The sequence below is a fragment of the Sarcophilus harrisii genome, chromosome 1 (assembly GCF_902635505.1).
Source record: "Sarcophilus harrisii chromosome 1, mSarHar1.11, whole genome shotgun sequence".
NCBI classification, from domain to species: Eukaryota; Metazoa; Chordata; class Mammalia; order Dasyuromorphia; family Dasyuridae; genus Sarcophilus; species Sarcophilus harrisii.
Window position 1 is genome coordinate 178,450,918 of NC_045426.1, and position 9,371 is coordinate 178,460,288.

Consider the following 9,371-nt stretch of genomic DNA (forward strand, 5'->3'; position numbering starts at 1 on the left):
TAGTACCAAGAATCTTTTGAAGAATGCATTATTACTGACAAGTAATGGTGATAGGGGATAACCTTATTTCACTCCTGATCTTATTGAGAATGGTTCTAGTTTATTCATATTACATATGATGTCTGCTAATGGTTTTTAAAAGATGCTATTGATCATTTTAAGGATTACTCCATTTATTCCTGTATTCTCTATTTTTTTTAAGTGTTCACCTATTTCACTTAGATTTCTTGACATACAGTTGGGCAAAATAGCTTCTAATTATTGCTCTAATTTCCTCTTCATTGGTGGAAGGTTCTCCCTTTTCTTTTTGAGACTAATAATTTTATTTTCTACTTTCTCTTTTCTAATAAAATGGATTTTTAGTATCTTCAACTCTTAGTTTTTTATTAGTTTAATTTTATTTTCAGTTTTATTAATTTCACCTTTTATAGGTCAAGAATTTCAAGGGAATTAATGAAAAAAAATCAAATGAAGGTGGCTTAGCTGTACCAGATCTAAAATTATATTATAGAGCAGCAGTTACCAAAACTATTTGGTATTGGCTAAGGAATAAATTAGTTGATCAGTGGAATAGATTAGGTTCAAGGGATAAAACAGTCAACAAATATAGCAACCTAGTCTTTGACAAACCCAAAGATCCCAGCTTTTGGGATAAGAACTTACTGTTTGATAAAAATTGCTGGGAAAATTGGAAACTAATGTGGCAGAAACTAGGCATTGATCCATACTTAACGCCGTACACCAAGATAAGGTCAAAATGGGTTCATGACCTAGGCATAAAGAATGAAATTATTAATAAATTAGAGGAACACAGGATAGTTTACCTCTCAGACCTGTGGAAGGGGAAGGTCTTTATGACCAAAGCAGAACTAGAGATCATTACTGATCACAAAATAGAAAATTTCGATTATACCAAACTGAAAAGTTTTTGTACAAACAAAACTAATGCAGACAAGATTAGAAGGGAAGCAATAAACTGGGAAAATATTTTTACAGTCAAAGGTTCTGATAAAGGCCTCATTTCCAAAATATATAGAGAATTAACTCTAATTTATAAAAAATCAAGCCATTCTCCAATTGAAAAATGGTCAAAGGATATGAACAGACAATTCTCAGATGAAGAAATTGAAACTATTTCTAGTCATATGAAAAGATGCTCCAAGTCATTATTAATCAGAGAAATGCAAATTAAGACAACTCTAAGATACCACTACACACCTGTCAGATTGGCTAAGATGACAGGAAAAAATAATGATGATTGTTGGAGGGGATGCGGGAAAACTGGGACATTGATGCATTGTTGGTGGAGTTGTGAACGAATCCAACCATTTTGGAGAGTAGTTTGGAACTATGCTCAAAAAGTTATCAAACTGTGCATACCCTTTGATCCAGCAGTGTTACTACTGGGATTATATCCCAAAGAGATTATAAAGAAGGGAAAGGGACCTGTATGTGCACGAATGTTTGTGGCAGCCCTTTTTGTAGTGGCTAAAAACTGGAAACTGAATGGATGTCCATCAGTTGGAGAATGGCTGAATAAATTGTGGTATATGAAAATTATGGAATATTACTGTTCTGTAAGAAATGACCAACAGGATGATTTCAGAAAGGCCTGGAGAGACTTACACGAACTGATGCTGAGTGAAATGAGCAGGACCAGGAGATCATTATATACTTCAACAACAATACTAGATGATGACCAGTTCTGATGGATCAGGCCATCCTCAGCAACGAGATCAACCAAATCATTTCCAATGGAGCAGTAATGAACTGAACCAGCTATGCCCAGAAAAAGAACTCTGGGAGATGACTAAAAACCATTACATTGAATTCCCAATCCCTATTTTTATGCACACCTGCATTTTTGATTTCCTTCACAAGCTAATTGTACAATATTTTAGAGTCTGATTCTTTTTGTACAGCAAAATAACGTTTTGGTCATGTATACTTATTGTGTATCTAATTTATATTTTAATATATTTAACATCTACTGGTCATCCTGCCATCTAGGGGAGGGGGTGGGGGGGTAAGAGGTGAAAAATTGGAACAAGAGGTTTGGCAATTGTTAATGCTGTAAAGTTACCCATGCATATATCCTGTAAATAAAAGGCTATTAAATAAAAAAAAAATAATTTCACCTTTTATTTTCAAAATTTCAAAATTGGTATTTTATTGGGTGTTTTTTATTTGTTCCTTTTTTAGCTTTTTTATTTGAATGCCCAATTCATTTTTCTTCTCTTTCTCTATTTTATGCAAGTAAGCATCTAGATATATAAAGCTTCCCCTAAGAACTAATTTGACTGCATCCCATAAATTTTGGTATGTTGTTTCATTATTTTAATTCTTTTGGATGAAATTATCAGTTGCATCTACGATATGTTGTTTCAGCCACTCAGTCTTTAGGATAAGATTATTTAGTTTCCAATTAATTTTGGTCTTTTTCCTGGCCCTTTATTACATTTATTTTTTTTTTGCATCATGATCTAAAAAATAATATATAACTATTTCTGCCTTTCTTCATTTGATTTTGAGGTTTTTATAACCTAATTAAAAATTTTTATGTAGGGTCCATGTACTGCTGTGAAAAAATATATCCCTTTCTATCTCCATTAAATTTTCTCCAAAAATTTCCAAAGATCTGTTATACTTAACTTTTCTAAAATTCTATTTATCTCCTTAACTTCTTTCTTATTTATTTTGTGGTTTGATTTATCTACTTCTGAGAGAACCTATAAAGACAGTTTTGCTGTCTAATTCTTCTTGTAGCTCTCTTAGCTTCTCCTCTAGGAATTTGGATGCTATGCCACTTGGTGCATATGTTTATTATTAATATTACTTCATTATCTGTGATACCCTTCAGCAAAACATAGTTTTCTTCCTTATCACTTTTAAATAGGATTTTGCTTGATCTGAGATCAAGATCATTACCCTTGCTTTATTTATTTATTTATTCATTCATTCATTTTTTTTTTTTTTTTTTTTTTTTTTTTTTTACTTCAGGTAAAGCACAATAGATTCAGCTCCAGCTTTTTACATTTACTCTGAAAGTAGCACTCTGCATTAAATGTGTTTCTTGTGTACAACATATTGTAAGGTTTTGGCTTTTAAGTCAGTCTATTATCCAGTTTCATTTTATTGTAGAGATCATCCCATTCACATTCAAGTTAAAATTACTAACTCTTTATTTTCTGCTATGTTATTTCCCCAAGTTACACTTTTCCTTCCCCCTTTCCCTCCTCCCCAGTATTTCACTCAAACAACCCTTGTCTTTTACATCCTCTCCCCCTTTCTTATCTCTTTTCCTTTTCCCCTTCTACTTCTGTTGTCCCTTCTATTAATCTCTTTCTTTCCTTTCCTCTCTCCTCTCCTACTTCCCTATAGGGTGAGAAAAATTTCTCTATAAATCCAAATATGAATGCTAGTTTCTCTTTGAGCCAAATTTAATGAGATTAAGGTTCACCCAATGTTCATTCTCCCTGCTTCATTACATCAATTGTAATAGGGTCTTATTTATCTCATATTATCTCCATTTTCCTCTTTTTCTAGTACAACCCCCTTTCCACCTCTAGTTTCTTTTTCATGTCATCACAATGAAGTCAAATTACAACTACACTTTCTATGTATATCCCTATCAGAGATACAGTTCTCAAGAATTAAACATATCAAATTCCCAAATAGGAATATAAACTTTTAAGAGAAACATAGTTCATTTTTTTTCCTTTTTTCTTTTTATCTTTTTATGCTTCTCTTGAATTCTATATTTCAAAATCAAATTTTTTGTTTAGTTCAGGTCTTTTCATTAGGAAAAAAAATGGAATTCACATATTTCATTAAATGTCCACTTTTCTCTCTGAAAGATAATGTTTTATTTTGCTGGATTGTTGATTCTTGGCTGAAATTCAAGTTCCTTTGATATTCAGAATATCTTATTCCAAAACTTTCACTTCTTTAAAGTGAAACTGCTAGGTTCTGGGTAATCTTGATTATGGCTCCTTAATATTTGCTTTGTTTCTTTCTGGCAGCTTGCAATATTTTCTCCTTCATCTCATTATTCTGAAATTTAGCTACTGTATTCATTGGAATTTTCCTTTTGGGGTTTCTTTGAGCAAGTGATTGATGAATTCCTTTAAAAACTATTTTACCTTTTGTTTCTGGGACATGCAGAGTATTTTCCTTGATGATTTCCTGAAAGATGTTATCTAGGCTTTTTTTTTTATCATGGTTTTCAGGAAGTCCAATAATTCTTAGTTTGTCTCCCTTAGATGTATTTTCCAGGGGGGTTTGTTTGACTGATTCTTGATGTCTTATTGAGTCACTCACTTCCATTTGTTCAATTCTAATTTTCAGTTACCTTTTTAATCTCTTTTTGACTTTGGCCAATTGAACTTTTAAATGAGTTATTTTGTTCATTGGATTGTTTTTCCCCACTCAATTTTGTTTTTCAAGGAATTGTTTTCTATTTTTCCATTTTGTCAAATCTATTTTGGAAGGAGTTATATACTTTTTCCATCTCACTATATTTTTAAGCAATTTTCTTCAGATAATTTGTTTTCTTTTCCAAACTTCCTGTAAAGTTTTCATTTCCTTTCCCCATTTTTCTTCTAACTCTCTTTTAAGATCCTTTTTGAATTCTTCCAAGAGTATTGAAGACCAACTCATAGTCTTCTTTATGGCTTCAACTGGAGACATATTGCCTTTAGTGTCCTCATGAGTTGAGGTTTGTTCTTCTCTGTCTCCATAAAAGCTATCTATAGTTAGAGCTCCTTTTGATTTTTGTCTAATTTTACTAGACTAGTCTATTCTTAGGGTAAAAAGGAGAGTGTGCCAAGCTTCTTCTATGGTGGCTCCACCCTGCTGCTGACTTCCTTCCTATGCTAGTGGGCATAGTCAAGTCCACATTATTCTGTGGTTCAGTACCTCACTATTTGCCCCTTGTAGTTGTGTTGGATGTTTCACACCTCACTTCAGATATTTGTATTTGTGGGTTCTGTCCCTCCAAAATCATTTCACAGGCTTGATCTGGTGTTGATCTGAGGTTAGGTTGCAAAAGTTCAGACAAACACCTCTCCAGCATCTTGCCTCCACTCGTTAATACATTGGCTTTACTGATATTTATAGATTCTCACATGTCACAAATAAAAGATGTCTTTTGTCCCTGATTTTATAGGCAGCTACTTCATAATAATCGGATTTTATAAACTGACGTTTTCAACCAGTTACAGAAATCTATATATTTATTTTTTCATTCTATCAGTATCTATACTCTTAAAGAAACACTAATAGTTTTTATAGTCTGTGTAGAACAGATTATTTTGCAAAAGGAGTTACAAATTAAGAAGTAGCAGCAACTGTGCAACACATCAAGGCAGACTTGCAAGAATTTAACATCTACAAGATACCATACATACAATGAAAATTATTATTATATATCAGAAACTTGTTGATAATACTAAACTATGTCACAAATCTAAAAAAAAATAGGCTCAAGATAGGTTCTAGATATTTTTGAAATTCAAAAACAATTGATCAAATTAAACAATTTCTAATAAAATTGTTGGCTACACACTCTGAGATCTGTACATACAAAGTCATAAACTTCTTTTTTTAATAGATGTTGCTTCAACAAATCCTTAGTTTCAAACTACACAGAATAAAAAGCTTTCAAACTTTGGTGATCCTAGCAGATGAAATTAAAGTAAAATGGGAATAGAATGAGGTCATATAATTTACATTTTCCTGTCTGCTACTGGAATTGTACTAAGAGTGCTTGTGATGAATCTAGGGGTATTGTGTTAATAATTCAATGCATCAAATATAAAAGTATACCAGTATAATAGCAATATTTTGATACCAATTTGTCCCATGACCATTTCTGTCTGGTAATTTGGGAACAAAGCTGATTTATGAGAGAATTACCAATAATTGATGCTGTCAGTTATTGATAGCAATATTCTGTTGGAATCCTAGTGTCAACTCAACTTGAAACAGTCTCTTCTTGTGTTAGAAATCCAATGATTCCTGAAAATTTAAAAGTTCTTTTAACAGTCTCCTTCAGTGTCAGATGTTGGAATCTTAGTGTCAACTCAACTTGAAACAAGGTGAAAACTCAAGGGTGATGTCAGAATCCTGGTGTTAACTCAGTGCTTATTGGTTCACACCTTAGAGGGAATCATTACAAGGTGATAAGTTGCTAATACTGATGGAAACAATGCTTGTGTTCATACCTTTAGGGAGCTCATAAGTATCTAAGTACTCAATGGAGTTCACACATTTGGGAGACCTCAGGGCTAGTATGAGATCTGAATTCACACCTCCCTTAGGGCCATAGAGCACTCTGGGAGATAACCCAGAATCCCTCTCCCTCCAGAAGGCGGAGTTAACCTTTGGGAGATCACATATATAGAGGGAGCTCTTGGAGCTTGAGAGAGTTTCTTCTTGTGGGACTGACTGGAGTTAGTTACTTGAGGAGTTACTAGAAAACTCTGGGAACTCCAGAGAGATTTACTTGGAGTCGGAGAGAGCTCTTGGAACCCACAAGCCCTATCTTCGAGGCAAGAGAGAGTCTTTGTATCTTCTACCTTGGTGCTGGCTGGAGGCTGAAGAAAGCAGAGACAGAAGCCTCTGGAGTAGAGAAGCATTCACATAAGCGCACACACGACCGGGCGAAAAAAAGAAAGAAAGCAGGCGGGCAGACAGCTTGTAGCCGGCTCCCGCCGCCAGGCGCTTTGCTTTCGCTCCGTTTCATTCAAAGCCCAGTGCGGATACAGCCGCCCCAGCTCGGCTCGGATCTCGGCCATGGCCAAAGGCGAGGGTGCAGAGAGCGGCTCAGCCATCAGGCTGCTCTCCCCGGGCATCCTCCAGGGCAAGGAGAACCGTCGGACTCAGAAAGGTGGGAAGAAACAACTGACCATCTGCAGAAAGCTCTGCTATGCTGTGGGGGGTGCTCCCTACCAGATCACTGGCTGTGCCCTGGGCTTCTTCCTTCAGATCTACCTGCTGGACGTGGCTCAGGTGGATCCCTTCTCTGCTTCCTCATTCTGTTTGTGGGCCGTGCCTGGGACGCCATCACTGACCCCTTGGTAGGATTTTGCATCAGCAAATCTTCCTGGAGCCGTCTGGGCCGTCTAATGCCCTGGATAATCTTCTCCACGCCACTGGCTGTGATCGCCTATTTTCTCATCTGGTTCGTTCCTGATTTTTCCAGGAACCAGGCTTGGTGGTACCTGATCTTTTATTGCCTGTTTGAGACACTGGTGACATGTTTCCACGTTCCATACTCAGCCCTCACCATGTTTATCAGCACGGAACAGAGTGAACGTGATTCAGCCACAGCATACCGGATGACTGTAGAAGTGCTGGGCACAGTGCTGGGCGCTGCCATTCAGGGGCAAATTGTGGGCAAAGTGGACACTCCCTGTATTCCAGATCCTGACACTTGTGGAGAAGGTGAATCGGACACATGCTACCAGCTCCCTAAATGATACAAAGAAGGCCTACATTCTGGCTGCCGGAGTCATCGCCTCCATCTACGTTCTCTGTGCGGTCATCTTGTCTCTGGGGTTGCAGGAGCACAGAGAGCCCTGTGAGAAGAAGGAGCAGCCGCCTTCTTTTTTCCAAGGGCTCCGACTGGTCATGAGCCATGGCCCTTATATCAAACTCATTGCCGGCTTCTTATTCACTTCTCTGGCTTTCATGCTAGTAGAAGGGAACTTTGCTTTGTTCTGCACCTACACCCTGGGCTTCCGGAACGAGTTTCAGAATCTGCTCCTGGCCTTCATGCTCTCAGCCACTCTTACCATACCCATCTGGCAGTGGTTCCTGACCCAGTTTGGCAAGAAGACGGCTGTGTATGTGGGGATCTTGTCAGTTGTCCCCTTCCTCATCTTAGTTGCCCTGATGGAGAGAAACCTGGTTACCTATGTGGTGGCCATGGCTGCAGGGGTCAGTGTGGCCGCTGCCTTCCTCCTGCCTTGGTCTATGCTGCCCGACGTGATTGATGACTTCCATATAAAGCAGCCCAACGCCAGGGGACATGAACCCATCTTCTTTTCCTTCTACGTCTTCTTCACCAAATTTGCCTCTGGTGTCTCCCTGGGCATCTCTACTCTCAGCCTCAACTTTGCAGGTTATTTGACAAGGGGCTGCTCCCAACCCGAAACGGTCAAGTTCACTTTGAAGATTCTGGTGACTGTTGTCCCCATCAGCCTCATCCTTTTGGGTCTGTTTGTCTTCAGGCTGTATCCTATTGATGAAGAAAAACGTCGGGAAAACAAGAAAGCCCTGCAGGTGATCAGGGAAGAAGCAGTAAGCTCGGGCTCTGACAAGGACTCTACAGAACTGGCCACTATCCTCTAGGGTGAATGAGCCATATTCGCCTTGTCCATAGGAGAGAAACAGAAAAAGAGAAAAACCTCAAAACAAAGGAGAAGATTTAAGAAACATCTGACACTGAAGGAGCATGGCTAACAATGAGACTGTTAAAAGAACTTTTAAATCTTCAGGAATCATTGGATTTCAAACACAAGAATAGACTGTCAAGTTCAGTTGACACTAGGATTCCAACAATATTCATTTTATTCCTTTCAATTTTTCAGTGGATTTCAGGTAGAAATGATCATGATTTAATTATCTTTTTGTCCTATTACAAAGTATGAGTTCAAAAGACACATTACTTTGGACTTCCCTTTGCTAATATAGCAAATTAGAGAATTCTGACTGGCAAATTGTAACAGGCTACTTACACTTAGTACTAATGGGCAGATTTTGCAAACCAGCAACCTTCAATTCTTCATTACTAAATTATTCCATCCCCCCAGTAATTAAATTAACTTTTCCAATTCTCAAATCAAGGTTCAGGGAGATAACTATAAATGCAAATAGGCAAAAACTGATTTGATTGTCAGCAATGAAGTCCAAATGAAAAGCCAAACAAAACTCAAACATCAAGGAAATAAGTTTTATCCTAGCACCTCCATCAATATTGATGATAAAGGTAGAGAAAGCATGCATCACTCTTTTCTTTTTAAAGCTTTTTATTTTCAAAACATATGTATGGATAATTTTTCAACATTAACTTCTACAAAACCTTGTGTTTCAATTCCCTTCCCCTTTTCCCCAACCCTTCCCCTAAATGGCAAGTATCCCAATATACATGCATCACTCTTCTAAAAAAAATAAATCTGGTCTTTCAGTCAGCCCTGATACTACTTCCAGTCACCAAAGTAAATGCAATTCCACAAAATGCTTTTGTCTCCATACATATTCTCTTTTCCATAAGATGATTTCTTCTTTTCATTTCTCTTACTTCTACTCATTATATCATCACCTTATAATTTCTTATTTCCTTGAACCCTGTAGTAGGGATGATACTG

At 37.1% G+C, this 9,371-nt stretch overlaps 1 pseudogene; it reads left to right on the top strand.

Annotated features, from left to right (window-relative positions):
• Window positions 1-6,795: 6,795 nt before the first annotated feature.
• On the top strand, window positions 6,796-8,355 carry LOC116420975 (annotated as a pseudogene).
• The last annotated feature ends 1,016 nt before the right edge of the window (window positions 8,356-9,371 follow it).